Raw genomic sequence first — 16,983 nt, 5'->3', positions numbered from 1 at the left:
TTTGAAAGTGGGTAGTGATCCACATTCCTTTACAGCTTTGGGTAGGGCGTTCCACATTGATGTGGCATAATTGCGAAACGTGTTTAGTCCCTTATTTGAGCCGAATCTGGGTTTAACATGATTTGTGGAGCTCCCTCTGGTGTTGTGATCGTGGTATTCACTGACCTTTGGGAAGTATTTTGACATGTACATGGGTACCTTGGTCGTGTAGTGTATCTTGTAGACCAGGCCCATTGCAAGTTGTTGTACTCTGTCGTCTACTCTAAGCCATCCTAGGTTGTCAAAGTGGGCAGGGGTGAGGTGGGTTCTAGGAGTAAGGTCAAGCAGTAGTCTGACCAGTTTGTTTTGAGATGTTTGTAATTTTGTTTTTAGCGCCTTTGAGGTGCTTTGGTACCATGAGGTGCAAGCATAGTCGTAGTACCCCTGAATGAGTGCTCCTGCCAGAGTCTTCAGGGTGTTCTTGTTTACCAGAGAGGAGATCCGGTACAAGAATCGAGTTCGTTGGTTGACTTTTTTTATTACATTGGATGCCATTTTGTCACAGGAGAGATTAGCCTCTAGGATGGAACCCAGGTAGGTAATTTCATCTTTCCTTGTGACAATATTGTCACCCACTGTAACTGAGAAGCCGTCGGTCTTGCTGAGTTTGTTATTTGAACCGAAGAGAATGGACTCTGTTTTGCCCATGTGTAATGATAGTTTGTTATCAGCGAGCCATATGCAGATTCTGCCTAGTTCCGAGCTGAGGGTTTTTTCAACCTGTAACTTGTTCTTGTCAGAGACCAGCAGGGCTGAGTCGTCCGCAAACAGGAACAAGTTGCAGTCACAAGCTGACGACATGTCATTTGCATAAATTAGGAACAGTAGCGGTCCTAGTATGCTTCCTTGTGGAACACCACAGCTCACTGTGAGGGGGGGGATAGGGTACCGTTTACCTCCACCATCTGTTCCCTCCCCTCAAGGTAGGATTGCATCCAGCTCACTGATAGACTATCAAAACCAATTGCTTTTAGCTTGTCAATCAGAATGGAGTGATTGACCGTGTCAAAGGCCTTTTGTAGGTCCAGCATGACCATGCCGCAGTATTTGCCTGCGTCCACCTCTTGTTTGATGTGGTCATTCAAATAGAGAAGGCATGTGTCAGTGGAGTGGGATGTTCTGAAGCCAGATTGGAATTCGTAGATTAGATTTTTTTCCGCTAGGTACTTTTCGACCTGTTCGTAGACTATTTTTTCCATGACTTTCGAGATGGAGGTGAGAATAGAAACAGGGCGGTAGTTGCCTGGGTCTAATTTGCTGCCCTTTTTGTGCAGAGGGGTCACCCTCGCAATTTTGAAGTCCTTGGGGACGTGTCCCTGTTTTATGGAGAGGTTTATTATGTGTGTGATGATTGGGGTGATGGCGGCTGCTGAGTCTCTGAGGAATTTGGAGGGGATGTTGTCATGGCCAGTGGCCTTGTTAGGTTGGAGGGCGCTCAGTTTATTGAGTACCTCATCTGTTGTTACCATTTCCAGCTTGAAGTCGTCCTTGCGGACCCCTAGGTTTTTGTAGTAAGCTACTATGTGTTCTACCCCATAAAGCCCTGAGTGGGAGGGTAGTTTGTTTACCAGTGTTGTGGCTATGTTTGTGAAGAAAATGTTTAAGTAATTGGCTACATCCAGCTTGTCTGTGATGAGCGTGTTGTCCATTTTTATGTTTATGTTTGAGAATCTGGTTTTAAGTTTTTTACTGCATCCTAGTTGATTATTGAGTAATTTCCAAAGTTCACGTGGTTTGTTTTTGTTTTCCTCAGTTTTGTCATTGATGAAATTCTTTTTTGCAGTTTTGATCATGGAGTTTACGTCGTTTCTTAGTCTGTTTCTTTCTAGTTTGAGTTCAGTCACGTGGGCTTGGAGTTCACTGCTCGTGCTTTTAGTAAGCTTTGACTGACTTTTACGAAACTCAGAGCATTTTTTGTCTCTGGTTTTCATAGCGGCCAGTATTTCGGAGTGCATCCACGGCTCAGCGCGATTTTTTACCCTGGTGGTTCTTAGGGGGGCCATGTCGTTTAGTATTGCTGAGAATTTGGTTTTGAAACCAAGCCATGTTTCTTCAACCAGTGTACCATTGAGTTCATCTGACCAGTCCAGACTCTCCAGTTCAAGGTTGAAGGCCTCGCTAGAGTAGGTTTTGAGGTCTCTAGATGTGACTGTTTTGTGGCAGCCAGCCTTTTGTTTTAGTTTTTTTCGGGTACAGAATATCATATAATGATCACTTAACCCGCATGCTATAACCCCTTTATTTGAGATCTTGGACTTGTCGGAGGTCAGAATGAGGTCAATGGTAGTCTGAGTTGATTCACATACACGTGTGGGTTGGGTGATTAGCTGGCTGAGGCCATGCAAATCACAAAACCTACTGAAGGCCTTGAAGACGGGTGCATCTTTTCGTTGCATATCCGTGTTCCAGTCTCCAATAAGAATTTGTCTACATCCTCAACTCCAGCCAAACACCCATCCAGTGTATCATAAAAGCCACTATGATCTGGCGGCCTGTAGACTGTGCCAACCAGTAGGTATTTCGCCCTTTCGAATAGGATTTCCACCCATACAGTTTCAATTGATTTATGATTCAAGTCATTTCTGTTGATGAATTTGGTGTCCTTGTGTATGTACATACAGACACCACCTCCATGTTTGTTCCTATCATTCCTGATTATTGAGTAGTTCTCAATCTCTATCTCTGGATCTTTTACAGAATCGTCGAGCTTAGTTTCTGAGAAGCACAGTATGTTTGCCTTACCATTTATGAATATTTGTTTGATTTCATCCAATTTGTTTTTTAAGCTGTTAATGTTAATGTGAAAAATGTTCAGTCCATTGGCGTTGGTTATTTCATTGATGTTGGCAGGTTCGAAGTATTGTTCGTTTGTGATCTGTTCCTCTGTGTTGTTGTGGGTGGGAAGGGGGGAGGGGGGGGTCGGGTCCCGCGCCGTGCTGGAACAACAAAGAAGGGGGGAGGGGGGGGTCGGGTCCCGCGCCGTGCTGGAACAACAAAGGACTCGTTCCTGGTTGTTTTCGTTGTTAGCTCTGCTAGCTAGCCGGCTAACGGGCGTCGAGATGTTTACATCCCGCGTCGAGTTGGTCGTCATGGTTTCGACCCTCGGTTCACCTCCTCTCGTCACTGCCTCACGTGTGCTCGTCTGCTGTGGCGTCATTGGGGGAGCTTCGCCGCCCGCGCTGTGGATGTAGCCACAGGTTGCGTTGTTGATGCTGTTGGTCGCGATGGGAACCTCCATCGCTTCTTGCGTTGCCAGACCAAGTCTTCTAGCCTGAGTTCTGGTCAAAACCGGGCCTGGGTTTATATGAATGTCTCCCGAAAGTAGCAGAACCAGGATGATCATGGTCCTACGGTCCAATCTGCCAGTCGGGGGTACGTTTTTCCGTACAGGGCTCGCTGTTAGTAGCGTGTGTATAGCCGCTGTTCCGACGTCTATGTGTTTCTTTTCCGAGCCATTGAGAACACCACAGTTCACTGTGACATCAGGGTCACCCATTTTCAATTAATCATAAACTGAAATATTAGTGAAGTTAACTTAGTCCTAATTTTACTGGGGACCCCTGGAACTCGATGTATATATTCCCTCCCCGCCGTATGTATATTTCCCTCCCACCCACCCACCCCCTCCTAATGTACAGTCCCCTCCCCATCATATGTATATACTCTGTCAGGATCTAGGGGTAACAGTACTGTATATTTGAATACCGCCTATGTCACAAATGTATCAGTACTAAATACCTATATGTCCCTATGCCATAAATGTCATGTATGTTGTGTATGTCATAAATGTCTATATGAATTGAAAATGGGGGACCCTGATGGAAACAAGACAAACGTCTTTCTCAGGTCTGCATCCCCTTAACAATTGTATGTATTGAGCCGTACTGTATTGTACCCATTCTGCAATCTGTTAAATAAAGTTTTCATTCATTCATTCATTCATGTGTGGGTCCGCTGGCCTCATGCACATGCAGTCACTGTTGTGAGAGTCGAAGAGGCTTGATTTGAACGCAGCCTTTTTTGACATCATATCCTGTCGGATCTCCGCCAAGGCAGCAACAGTTTCCCTCATGGTCTTTTCCGGTTTACTGATTTGACCTTCAAAATAAAAGCGTGAGAACGTTCAGTTTTTTCCTTTTTACATTACAATGTAAAGCAGCAATCTAACAACGCCACCCAATAGATGGATACGAGAACACTAAGATGAACCTCAAGTTTAATGTTTTAATAAAATTAAACTAGTAAAACAAATAAAGCAGTTCATTTTCCACAGATATGCATTAAACATGTCTTTGAAGTATTTAGCTAAAAAACACACAATCAGGTTTGCATTCTAGCAGCCTCTGTTCTGTTCTCAACGGGGTGTTTCAGTGCCTGAAATGAGCGAGCCAGGTTAGGTTAAACTTTAGGTAGAAATAAGAAGATTTACGAGCAACATTTTGTACATGCACATTTTTCCAAGATCTCTTCACACACACATACACCCACATGTTATTAACTGTGGTGATTGTAGCTGCAATTCTGAATGACTTGTTTCAAGAGGGAGGGTTCTTGTCAGAGCTGAACTACAGAATCAGCACTATGTAGGTATTTAAAATGTTCTCAGTGTTGACAATCCCCCATTCTGTAAAAACAATGCAAAACATTTTACAGAGCTTTGAAATTGGCCCATATCATGGCCTTCTGACTGAGTGAGCACACTTAATACAGTTTGAGAGTACAATTATTCAGCACTGCAATATCAAAGGATTATCTAAATAAATAAAAAAAAACGTTCCCAATGGTATGTATATTGGATTTGTGTGACATCACTTAAACTTGTGTATTTGTGGGAGTGGTTCTTGTATAGTAAATAGATCAATATAGCAAGATAGCATAAGGATATATAGTATAACTGTAGATTGTATAGTATAGCATTGTATAGTACATAAGACCCAGTGCCTCATCCGTAGCTAACATTGTATTGCACTATCGCAGGACCTTAGCATGTCTTACCATGCTTTTGTAAACTTTATGTACATTATACCTGTTATGTCTTATTCTTATTACTTGTATTATTGCACAAATGTCTTATTCTTATTCCTTTTTATTACTTGTATTATTGCACAATCGCTGCGGGCATGACCTCCTGCATTTCACTGTATGCTAATAGACGGTCTCCTCCCCACCGCATGTATATATTCTCTCCCCACCGTATGTATATTTCTCTCCCACCCACCCCCTCCGAATGTACAGTCTCCTCCCCACCGTATGTATATATTCTCTCCCCACCATATGTATATTTATCTCCCACCCACCCACCCCTAATGTAACAGTCCCCTCCCCATCATATGTATATACTCTGTCAGGATCTATGGGTAACAGTACTGTATATTTGCATATCGTATATGTCACAAATGTAACAGTACTAAATACCTGTATGTCATGTATGTCCCTATGCCATAAATGTCATGTATGTTGTGTATGTCATAAATGTCAATGAATTGAAAATGGGGGACCCTGATGTAAACAAGACGAAAGTCTTTCTCTGGTCTGCATGTATTGAGCCGTACTGTATTGTACATTCTGTAATCTGTTAAATAAAGTTTTCATTCATTCATTGTATGCCGTGACAAATACAACTCTTGACTTGACTTGACTTGAAGACTCTGGCAGGAGCACTCATTCAAGGGTACTACGACTATGCGTGCACCTCATGGTACCAAAGCACCTCAAAGGCGCTTAAAACAAAATTACAAACATCACAAAACAAACTGGTCAGACTACTACTTGACCTTACCCCCAGAACCCACCTCACCCCTGCCCACTTTGACAACCTAGGATGGCTTAGAGTAGACGACAGAGTACAGCAACTTGCAATGGGCCTGGTCTACAAGATACACTATACGACTAAGGTACCCATGTACATGTCAAAATACTTCCCAAAGGTCAGTGAATACCACAACCACTACACCAGAGGGAGCTCAACAAATCATGTTAAACCCAGATTCGGCTCAAACAAGGGACTAAATACGTTTCGCAATTATGCCACATCAATGTGGAACGCCCTACCTAAAGCTGTAAAGGAATGTGAATCCCTACCCACATTCAAAACAGCTCTTAAAGAGCACCTACGGGAGGCTGCAATTCGAAACTGGCCACCGTAAATGCCCAAAACCCCCACCACCTCCCAGTCCTAACAGACAGTCTCCTCCCCACTGCATGTATATATTCCCTCCCCGCCGTATGTATATCTCTCTCCCACCCACCCACCCCCTCCTAATGTACAGTCCCCTCCCCATCATATGTATATACTCTGTCAGGATCTAGGGGTAACAGTACTGTATATTTGAATACCGTTTATGTCACAAATGTATCAGTACTAAATACCTATGTCCCTATGCCATAAATGTCATGTATGTTGTGTATGTCATAAATGTCTATATGAATTGAAAATGGGGGACCCTGATGGAAACAAGACTAACGTCTTTCTCAGGTCTGCATCCCCTTAACAATTGTGTGTATTGAGCCGTACTGTATTGTACCCATTCTGCAATCTGTTAAATAAAGTTTTCATTAATTCATTCATGATTTGATCGAGTTTGAACGGGAGCTTTTATTTCGAAGGATCCTGACCGGAAGTCAAAATGCTTATGTTGCTCGCTGCTTGACAACAGGTTCCACGCTGCATGCTTCACATCCGGAAGGTGGGGTTTCTTGTTGCAGCGGTCAGTAACATTCATTATTGGCAGATCTGTGCCTCGGTATGCTCCATTAATGCACTCGTCAAGATAACATCAAGCAAGGGGAGAAGTCCACAGTTCTTGCTTCGGTAAGGTCTTGTAAATATCTATCTCATTTAAATACGTCATTACCCTGTGTTTTCCCTCAAATATTGTCTAGTAAGAATATTACATTCCTCAGACTGAGTGTGAAAGAAGGGCGTACAGACAAAATACCTACAGTATCACAGCAACTGATAGAAATAATAATCCACTAATCAGTTTTAACTTTAACTTTACGTGTCTGATCGCTTTTGTCTCGCATGCTATGTAGCTTTTTTGTATCCATAATGTAACTCAACCGTGGAATGTGAATGATCACTGATGTGGACAATATTATGTGTCCTTGTTGATTATTGTTTGATACATTGTAGCGGGCGGCAGCATGGCCGGGGATCGATCATTCAACAAATGATGCCTTCTTCTCGTAACTAGATACTTCTAATGATTTGATGTTGTGTTCATTTAATTAAACCAGTCTATAGCTTGACCTCCGATCTGTTATCGATTGTGTGGTATGGTTTGTGAATGGAGTCTGGTTTCGAAACTATAGCCGGTTTGGTTTATAATAACCGGCTAATGCGGCTATACATCATTAATAATAGGCCTCTTTCCCCCCGATCAAGCTTGATAATGATGATAGCTTCTTTTTGTGATCATGTTCTGTTGATCGTCACTGTCTGTCTGTATAATATAAGTTGGGGAAAGCCGACGTCTCCGTTTGGGGAGATCCTTGAATCTAATCTAGACAGATCTGCACCCAGCAAGAGAGCCATAGGCAAACCAACTATATGCATGAAAACAAATATGATCAAATGTGTCAGTTATTTGCCAATGTGGTAGCTAAGCCTAATGCTGCAGTGCTGAGTAGTAGGCTCGTGTAGGCTATCTATCCCGTTAACACTTTAACCCTTAGGAGGTGACACACCCTGGTGGCTCATTGTTTTGCTTTAGTGTAAACTGATATGTCAGCAAAAACTTTGTTTCCATAATAACGTTGTGTGTTTTTTTTGTTTTGTTTGCCCCACCATCTTAGCAATGCATTAGTAGTTACTGCTGTGGTATAAGGGTGTAACGGACATGCTGTAATACCCCTGTGAAAATGGGTCACTACTAGTGTCAACACAGAAATACCTCCTTTTGGGACAGCAGCTTGATAATGTTTTCCCTTAGTTATGTATTGATTGATTGAAAATTGTATTAACAGATTGCAGAATGGGTACAATACAGTACACAGCTCAATACACACAATTGTTAAGGGGATGCAGACCAGAGAAAGACTTTCGTCTTGTTTACATCAGGGTCCCCCCATTTTCAATTCATCATAACATATCATGGTATTTGCAGTTTTACCATGGTGCTGCCCATTGTATAAAGAATTAAATATGGTACTCTGCCATGGACTATTTATGTTTGCTATTTAAAGTTGCACCGTAGTAGTTTTGAGAAGATAACGTTACCTCTACAATAACTAGTTACTGGTTGCATATTGTTTATAATCTCGATACAAATCCCCCAAATGTTAACCCACAAAGTGAACCAACGTTGCGCTTAGAGGAGGCTTCTTTGTATGGTAGAGGTGGTGGGGGGTAGGATACTTTATTTTCATACTTTATTTTTTACTTTTCAGAGGTTAGTTTCCCCCCAGAAAAACTACCCGGTTTAAATAAGACTATGGTATAATCCAATTCCAACCATGATCATTTCATCACTTTGGAAAATAGAATAGACTAATAGATTTCTTTGGAAATACCATGATACCTTCTTTTTTTTAAGGGTTGTTTCTGATCTTTTAATTAAGAAAGATATGCCTAGTCAGCATTACCCTTTCAATTAGGGATGGGCAAAACTCACAACATTTCTATTCAATAGTCACTAGGAACTATTCAACTACTAATTAACCCCCCCCCCCCACACACACACGTTAACATAGATTTTGTTGTTATTTAACTCAATCTGCACCATCCACGTATATATATGTGTTTGCTCACCATGCGTTATGCGTTGAACGCCAATCATGTATACGTTATTAGATCGTTTGATCTTTTTCCTTTGATCCCCGCGCTACAGACTCGCCCGGAGCTATCTGAATAATTTTGGCACAGCCACATACGCTTGAACTTCGAATATCACCAGATGGCAGTATCGTCTACCATTTGAACTCGGATAGGAAGGCATCATTATTGTCATTGAATGCATTGAGGCATCGAGACTGGCTCTGTGGGGGAGGAGCTCTTTCAAAGCGATCGCTAGCAGAACCGCTCGCCTCAAAACCTAGTGTCGAGTAAACATGCGTAATTAATTACATATAAACTTGTAATCGCGATCGCCGATGGGATCATTGGAATTATTCTTTTTGGATTACCTTCTGGCTACGGTAAGGACCCCCTATGTCTATTTTACCGAACGTGGAACATGTTTATGTACCGGTCATAAACAAGGCTTTTTCTAACGATTGGATTTTCGGGGTAAGACCCCCATGATGATTTTGTGAAGGTACATTATGTACATGTTATATACCTTTTATTTGGGGGTTCAGGGAATCAACCAGAACGATTTGGGCTTATTGCACATAAAGCGTCCTATCTCGCGATCTATGGAAAAAGACTAGATTATTTCGGAAATGGGCGATGTTCAGCGTGTAATAAACTACAAACTACAGTGTGTAGAAATGAACGCCTTTTTACATGCTGTACTGCAAATAGTTTGTCAAATGAGCCATACCATTTTCCCCATAGCTATAATATAGAATATACAAATAGCTCTGCAAAGATCATGAATTATTGCGAAAACAGTCACGAAAAGCCGGCCTACTAACCGCAGGATGCGCGGCCAGCGTGGCAGAGAATGAGTTAATAGCAAATGTGAGATAATCAGTCAAGCGAGCTAGCTGGTTGCTGTCTTTGCAAACAGCTAGATAGGCTAACGTTATTTCCAGGAACAAAAGCATTCATTCCGAAAGTTACATTGTTAATGCTTGAAATGTCTGAGCTTCCGCATTAACGTATGGTTTTGTTTTGACTTAATAGTTAATGTGAGATAAGTGTCATTGCTAACAGCTAGATATTTGGGAGTCGCAACATCTCTTTCTCTTTTCTGTTCTCCCAGCTGTTAACAGACTGTTATGCTACCTGGCTGCGTCTATTCGAATACCAACAGAGTTGTGCGTTTTGTGAATCTGATTGGCCACTGACGTTTCTGGTCATGTGACATGTGCGCCCAATCGCATGACGAGCTGTGTCTTAGCCCATTTCCGCGTCGAACAGCCTGCAAACTACCTAGAACGCCTAGTTTATCACTGGTTAAGCTTAGGCGACTCTTTCGAAGTTGGTTACGGTTAGAGTTTGGAATCAGGGCTGGCGTTCTATCGCCATGCTCTAAGACAGGGGTCGGGAACCTATGGCTCGCGAGCCATATATGGCTCTTCTAGTGACAGCATATGGCTCCCAGAATTAAAAAAAAAAAAAAAAAAAAAAAAAAAAAAAAAAAATTAATACTTGTGATATTTCTTAATAATACTGTGTCATTTTAAAGTAAACAGAAATTAGTTTGGAAGATACAGCTAATAGTATCTGTAGCTGAAGATATAGCGAGCAGAGCTGGCGAGGGAACACAAGTGGACAGAAATTTAAAATCTTCAACCTGAAGACCAGCTGATTCTTAAAACTTGGAACGAGCTTCCTGTGACATACCACACAATGCAGCGTGAGTATTGCCGTATTGACCATGTTTGGCTCTACATATGCATATGGGCAGTCATTCTCGCATATGAGGAACATTAAGACCAACCTACGCTCACGTTTAACTGATGGAAGCCTCAACGCCTGCATGAAGCTCAACCTCAGCACGTATGAACCAGATTACAAGGCCATCAGCAAAATCATGCAGCACCAGAAGTCGAATTAAAAGTAAGACATATTTAATTTATTATACGTTAAAAATACTATATGGCTCTCAATGAAATATATTTAGAAATATTTGGCTTTTATGGCTCTCCCAGTCAAAAAGGTTCCTGACCCCTGCTCTAAGACAAACTCTAACCTTAACCAACTTTGAAAGAGTGCCTAAGCTTAACCGTCGAAAGAACTTAATGTCACACGATTGGTGCACATGTCACATGACCAGAAACGTCAGTGGCCAATCAGATTCGCAAAACGCACAACTCCGTTGGTATTCAAATATAGGCTCCCTGGCTAGCTAGCAAGCTGTACCCAGCATGCCGTTCAGCTGTGTAACAGTTAATAGGGCTCCCCTCTCAATACAGTAGACATGTGCTGGTAAAAACAAGGGAGATAAATATTTTTTAAGACGAAACAAGAGTCTCATATACATTTGGATTTTTTATTTTATTTAATGACTATTCTAAAATCTATGCCCATCTCTACTCTCAATGCTTGTCATCACATAGCTTGTGTTGTATGATGATTGTATGATGTATTTTTAATTTTATAAACATTTTTGTGACTTCTGCTATCTTCCTCTGCCACCAGTAGAAGTTGTTGCTGCTGGGTGTAACTTTTACACTGAGCTGATAGCGCTTAACAGAATGCTATGATGTGTGGACTAGCGCCCTTATCGCGTGTACTTGTGTCTTTGTGTTAATCAATCTGTCTGTCTGTTAAGGCTGAGCCCGAACGTTCGAACGTTCGAACATTCGTTCGTTACGCTGACATTCGGACTTTAATTAATAGGTTCGAACGTTCGGTGAAAAAAAAAATAAAGGATGCGCACGGGGTTGAGGTGATGTGAATGCGAGGCGCTCGGCTCAACCAGTATGGTCTGCCGGGCTGCAGCGGGATACTATTTCTCAACCAGAGCTCTATTTTGATTGACAGGCGATTCTGCCAATTACGTCACACCGCTTGCACCCGCCTCTGCTGTTACCACCAATCGGCAAGCCTCAACAGACTTACCGTAGCTACTGGGGAGCCGTAGTTAGCTCCCCGCCGAGGAAGTAATCGGTAACAAGGTTTCCGTAGGTGAACCTGCAGAAGGATCATTAATGAATACCATCCTTTTTCGGCCACGGAGCGCGAGCTTCATGGCGGGAGGTGGTTGCGTTGGAAACAACAGCAGGCGCACGGTGGACAGACCCGTCCACCGTCTACCTCGGAACGGTGTTAGGGCGGACGGGCGGCAGGCGTGTTGTGTGTATTGCGCCGTACTGTATTGTACCCATTCTGCAATCTGTTAAATAAAGTTTTCATTCATTCATTCATTCATTAATTAATTCATTCATAACGTTAATGCCACAAAACTAATGCATTTGTTTATCTAGCCCCTTACGTGACTGCAAGGGCTATTGTTTATCATACTTTGATTCAGTAGCTTGTTTATTTTCTTCTGAGTGCTTTGTTTAATTACATGTTTACATGAACAGCCACCACTGTAAACAACATGTTTTTCACCAATAGACTATGCAATGCCGCCCTCTGTAGGATCTATAATAATACAATAAAAAAAAAAATTATTATTAAAAAAATGAAAAAATAAATTATTAAATTTTTAAAAAAAAACGAACGTTCGTTCGATAAACCCTGGCGAACGTTCGAACCCTAAAAACAGGGTTCGGGCTCAGCCTTACTGTCTGTCTGTCTGTCTGTCTGTCTGTCTGTCTGTCTGTCTGTCTGTCTGTCTGTCTGTCTGTCTGTCTGTCTGTCTGTCTGTCTGTCTGTCTGTCTGTCTGTCTGTCTGTCTGTCTGTCTGTCTGTCTGTCTGTCTGTCTGTCTGTCTGTCTGTCTGTCTGTCTGTCTGTCTGTCTGTCTGTCTGTCTGTCTGTCTGTCTGTCTGTCTGTCTGTCTGTCTGTCTGTCTGTCTGTCTGTCTGTCTGTCTGTCTGTCTGTCTGTCTGTCTGTCTGTCTGTCTGTCTGTCTGTCTGTCTGTCTGTCTGTCTGTCTGTCTGTCTGTCTGTCTGTCTGTCTGTCTGTCTGTCTGTCTGTCTGTCTGTCTGTCTGTCTGTCTGTCTGTCTGTCTGTCTGTCTGTCTGTCTGTCTGTCTGTCTGTCTGTCTGTCTGTCTGTCTGTCTGTCTGTCTGTCTGTCTGTCTGTCTGTCTGTCTGTCTGTCTGTCTGTCTGTCTGTCTGTCTGTCTGTCTGTCTGTCTGTCTGTCTGTCTGTCTGTCTGTCTGTCTGTCTGTCTGTCTGTCTGTCTGTCTGTCTGTCTGTCTGTCTGTCTGTCTGTCTGTCTGTCTGTCTGTCTGTCTGTCTGTCTGTCTGTCTGTCTGTCTGTCTGTCTGTCTGTCTGTCTGTCTGTCTGTCTGTCTGTCTGTCTGTCTGTCTGTCTGTCTGTCTGTCTGTCTGTCTGTCTGTCTGTCTGTCTGTCTGTCTGTCTGTCTGTCTGTCTGTCTGTCTGTCTGTCTGTCTGTCTGTCTGTCTGTCTGTCTGTCTGTCTGTCTGTCTGTCTGTCTGTCTGTCTGTCTGTCTGTCTGTCTGTCTGTCTGTCTGTCTGTCTGTCTGTCTGTCTGTCTGTCTGTCTGTCTGTCTGTCTGTCTGTCTGTCTGTCTGTCTGTCTGTCTGTCTGTCTGTCTGTCTGTCTGTCTGTCTGTCTGTCTGTCTGTCTGTCTGTCTGTCTGTCTGTCTGTCTGTCTGTCTGTCTGTCTGTCTGTCTGTCTGTCTGTCTGTCTGTCTGTCTGTCTGTCTGTCTGTCTGTCTGTCTGTCTGTCTGTCTGTCTGTCTGTCTGTCTGTCTGTCTGTCTGTCTGTCTGTCTGTCTGTCTGTCTGTCTGTCTGTCTGTCTGTCTGTCTGTCTGTCTGTCTGTCTGTCTGTCTGTCTGTCTGTCTGTCTGTCTGTCTGTCTGTCTGTCTGTCTGTCTGTCTGTCTGTCTGTCTGTCTGTCTGTCTGTCTGTCTGTCTGTCTGTCTGTCTGTCTGTCTGTCTGTCTGTCTGTCTGTCTGTCTGTCTGTCTGTCTGTCTGTCTGTCTGTCTGTCTGTCTGTCTGTCTGTCTGTCTGTCTGTCTGTCTGTCTGTCTGTCTGTCTGTCTGTCTGTCTGTCTGTCTGTCTGTCTGTCTGTCTGTCTGTCTGTCTGTCTGTCTGTCTGTCTGTCTGTCTGTCTGTCTGTCTGTCTGTCTGTCTGTCTGTCTGTCTGTCTGTCTGTCTGTCTGTCTGTCTGTCTGTCTGTCTGTCTGTCTGTCTGTCTGTCTGTCTGTCTGTCTGTCTGTGTGTGTGTGTGTGTGTGTGTGTGTGTGGATCAGACAGAGAGAGATGGGTGGAGGCCAGCATATGGGAAGCCACACACACACCCTCTCTCTTTCCATGCAAACAGCACAGTGGTGACTGCACTTTAATGTATGCTGTTACGGGAAAGAGGAAAGATAATTCATCATCTACTGAATAATGTAGTTTGAAAATAATGATGCCTAATTATTCTATATTCTGTTCTCTAGCCCAGTGGTTCCCAAACTGTGGTGCAAGGGGTGCGCGAGCTACCTCTAGGTCAGTGCATTCTCAAACTTTTTCTGTCAGGCCCCCCTTTGGCGGACCAAAATATTTTGGGCCTCCCCCCGCCCCAACAAAATAGTCATGAAATGGGCCATGTTTAAATTTATTGAAATAACACCAATATCGTGACCTTTCAAATTGGCCCTATATTTTGTTTTCAGAGCTGTCATGGATGAAAAGCCAGCTTCACACAGATACTGTATGTGGTGCTGAATGGTATCAACACCTTAACTGCTACATCATGAGATACTTGGTGGGCCATGAGATGAGATACTTGGTACTCAGCACCACACTCTGAAACTAGCTCTAGGTGGTATCAGATGAGATTTCAAAGAGTTCTTCCAAGAGTTTGGATGGAGATGTGTCAGGAAGCTTTGTCTCAATGTTGTCTGTAAAGTAATTTTTTTATCCAGAGTAACTTGGTGATCCTTTTCTGTGTTTTATTAAATAATGATTTTCAGATTTTGAGAAATGGTATTTACATGGAGAACAGTGCAGCTGCAACAGATAGCACTTTACTTATAATTTTCTGTAATACATTTTTTTCTTTTCTTTTTTTAATAAATCTCAAGCCCCCCCTGTCATGCCTCTGCGCCCCCCCTGGGGGGCGCGCCCCCCACTTTGAGAAACACTGCTCTAGGTGGTGCGTGACATGAAAAGGCTAATGGCGTTATTTTACTAATAAATATATAACTAATATACATTATTTCAAATGGGGATTTTCACTGTGTAAATCATGAAATTCAAGAAACGTTTTAATAAAAAACATACGTTTTAATAATAATAATAATAAACAATGTCTCGGGCGAGGTGCGCTTAGTCTGTGCTGATGCGCTCCGCTCTGCCTGGAGTCTGTCTCCTCAGGTCTCCTATATGCGGGCTTAACAGCGGGCCGATGACAGTAGTGAGCGCGTGAGCCAGTGCACATAATAACTTCCTGCCAAAAGCGCGGGACCAGCGCGGGATTGTGGCACTTACAACATGCAGAGCTGGCTAAAAACAGGGAAACTGTCAGGTGAATCTAAAGTAAATAAAAGTAATGAAAGAGGACAGGAGGAATTGGAGGCGAGAGCAGCGTTAGAGTGGAGACAGAGAGTGATGATGACAGCTGGAGCACAGACACAACAGCCCGGCCCTCCACCAAGAAAACAGGGTAATAATGACAACGATTATGATATGTGTGTAGTGTTCTGATAACGACTATTGGTGAAGCGATGTCGAGATTAATTTGGTTTGGCAGCGAGAGCTAGATTTGCGAGAAGCATGCAGCCGCAGAGCAGACAGTTGTGCGCGCACAGTGCAATACTCCAATTCAGCCATTGGCAATTCAGCTGTTGGGTGGGGCGCGCTGCTGAGCTCTGCAGCTCTGCCGTTGCATACTATTGGTATGTTCTTCGTTGGGACTGGGAGGCGGAGATATAATAGTCATCATGCAACGTTTATATTTCACGATAATGTTGCCGTCTCTCTCTGCCAAATTTCTCAGTTATTCGCTTGATATAATTAATACAAATGTCCAATATAACCGAATTCGTTAGCTCATAAAAATGTGATTATAACACACTGTTGTTTATTAATGTCGGCTGACTGCCCACAGACACCTATTTGATTTAAAGTCAGCAGCAGCACGGAGTCTCTGGACTTATTTATTTATTATTTTTTATGTTTGCATTGGGGGGTGCGCGAGCTAGGTCGGCAGGTGACGGCCAAAAAAGTTTGGGAACCGCTGCCCGATCCATGTGGTGATTGGTTGCTATGGTAAATAAACATTATGACAGATTAGATTACCATTGGCTAACCTGTGCTAGCAGGTGATGTGTTGCTGTGGATGTTTTTGAACTACTAAAATCAACTAAATTGTAGCGAACAAGTTTCATTACTTGTGTGGGCTAGCTAGTTGATTGACAACTATTGACAATTGACAGACTAACTCACTGATAACCCGAGTAGCAATGTTTTCAGGTAAGCAGGTTGGATGTGAAATGGTTTAATTCTGTTGACTTGATAATTGATATACAGGGAGGATAGCGATCAAAAAGGCTTTAGTCATCATTTTCATAACAGCAACAGTTCTACCATTTTGGGCAATTTTATTCTTCTGTAGAATAATGCAATGAGATTGAAAAACACAATTTTACTGAATGTTTAATTGTTTCAACCAAATTACCAATTATTTTGCCATTTTCAAACATTTTCAAAATTAAGTTATATGGATCTTCAGGACAAGGGTTAAAGAACACAGCAATATAATTGTTTGTTTTTATTGTCATTAAAAGGTCCTGCCAAAAGGTAAATGGATTATAAAGGTCTCTATAAGTAAATAAACAATATTTTGTTATAGGGGTGTAACGATGCATCGATTAATCGGAATGCATCGATTCTAATGTGTTTGATTTGATGCATCGATTTGAATATATTAGAATCAATTATAATCGAAATTAATCGATTAATTCGAATTAATTGTATGTTTTTATTGACCTATAGTCCATTCATGCGGAGTGAATCAGTTCCCCCAGCCACATTTGTGTATTCAACATTTTTTGGGGAATCAATTAACTGATAGAAAATTAATCGAATCGAATCGAATTGAATCGTGGTCAAATGAAGAGATTTCATGATGCATTGAATCGTTGCCTGAAGAATCGTAATCGAATCGAATCGTTGTGAGGTCGCATCATTATACCCCTATTTTGTTATGATAAACTCAAGTCAACCAGTGTATTGTTTAGTAGAGCAGACATGCATTCT

The 16,983-nt window shown here is 42.4% G+C and overlaps 1 protein-coding gene across 1 annotated transcript in view; it reads left to right on the top strand.

The window, feature by feature from the left end:
• The first annotated feature begins 6,725 nt into the window (after positions 1-6,725).
• Positions 6,726-16,983, top strand: part of LOC311229322 (ras-related protein Ral-B) — a 121,752-nt gene continuing 111,494 nt past the window's right edge. Inside the window, exon 1 of the mRNA XM_084315398.1 lies at positions 6,726-6,850. The gene's annotated coding sequence lies outside the window, so the exon portion shown is untranslated. The remainder of the gene's footprint in view (positions 6,851-16,983) is intronic.

This window comes from Notolepis coatsorum, assembly GCF_963971535.1.
Source record: "Notolepis coatsorum genome assembly, chromosome: 5".
Taxonomy (NCBI): domain Eukaryota; kingdom Metazoa; phylum Chordata; class Actinopteri; order Aulopiformes; family Paralepididae; genus Notolepis; species Notolepis coatsorum.
The sequence above is the reverse complement of the archived record's forward strand: the minus strand, read 5'-3'. Positions and strand labels throughout refer to the sequence as shown.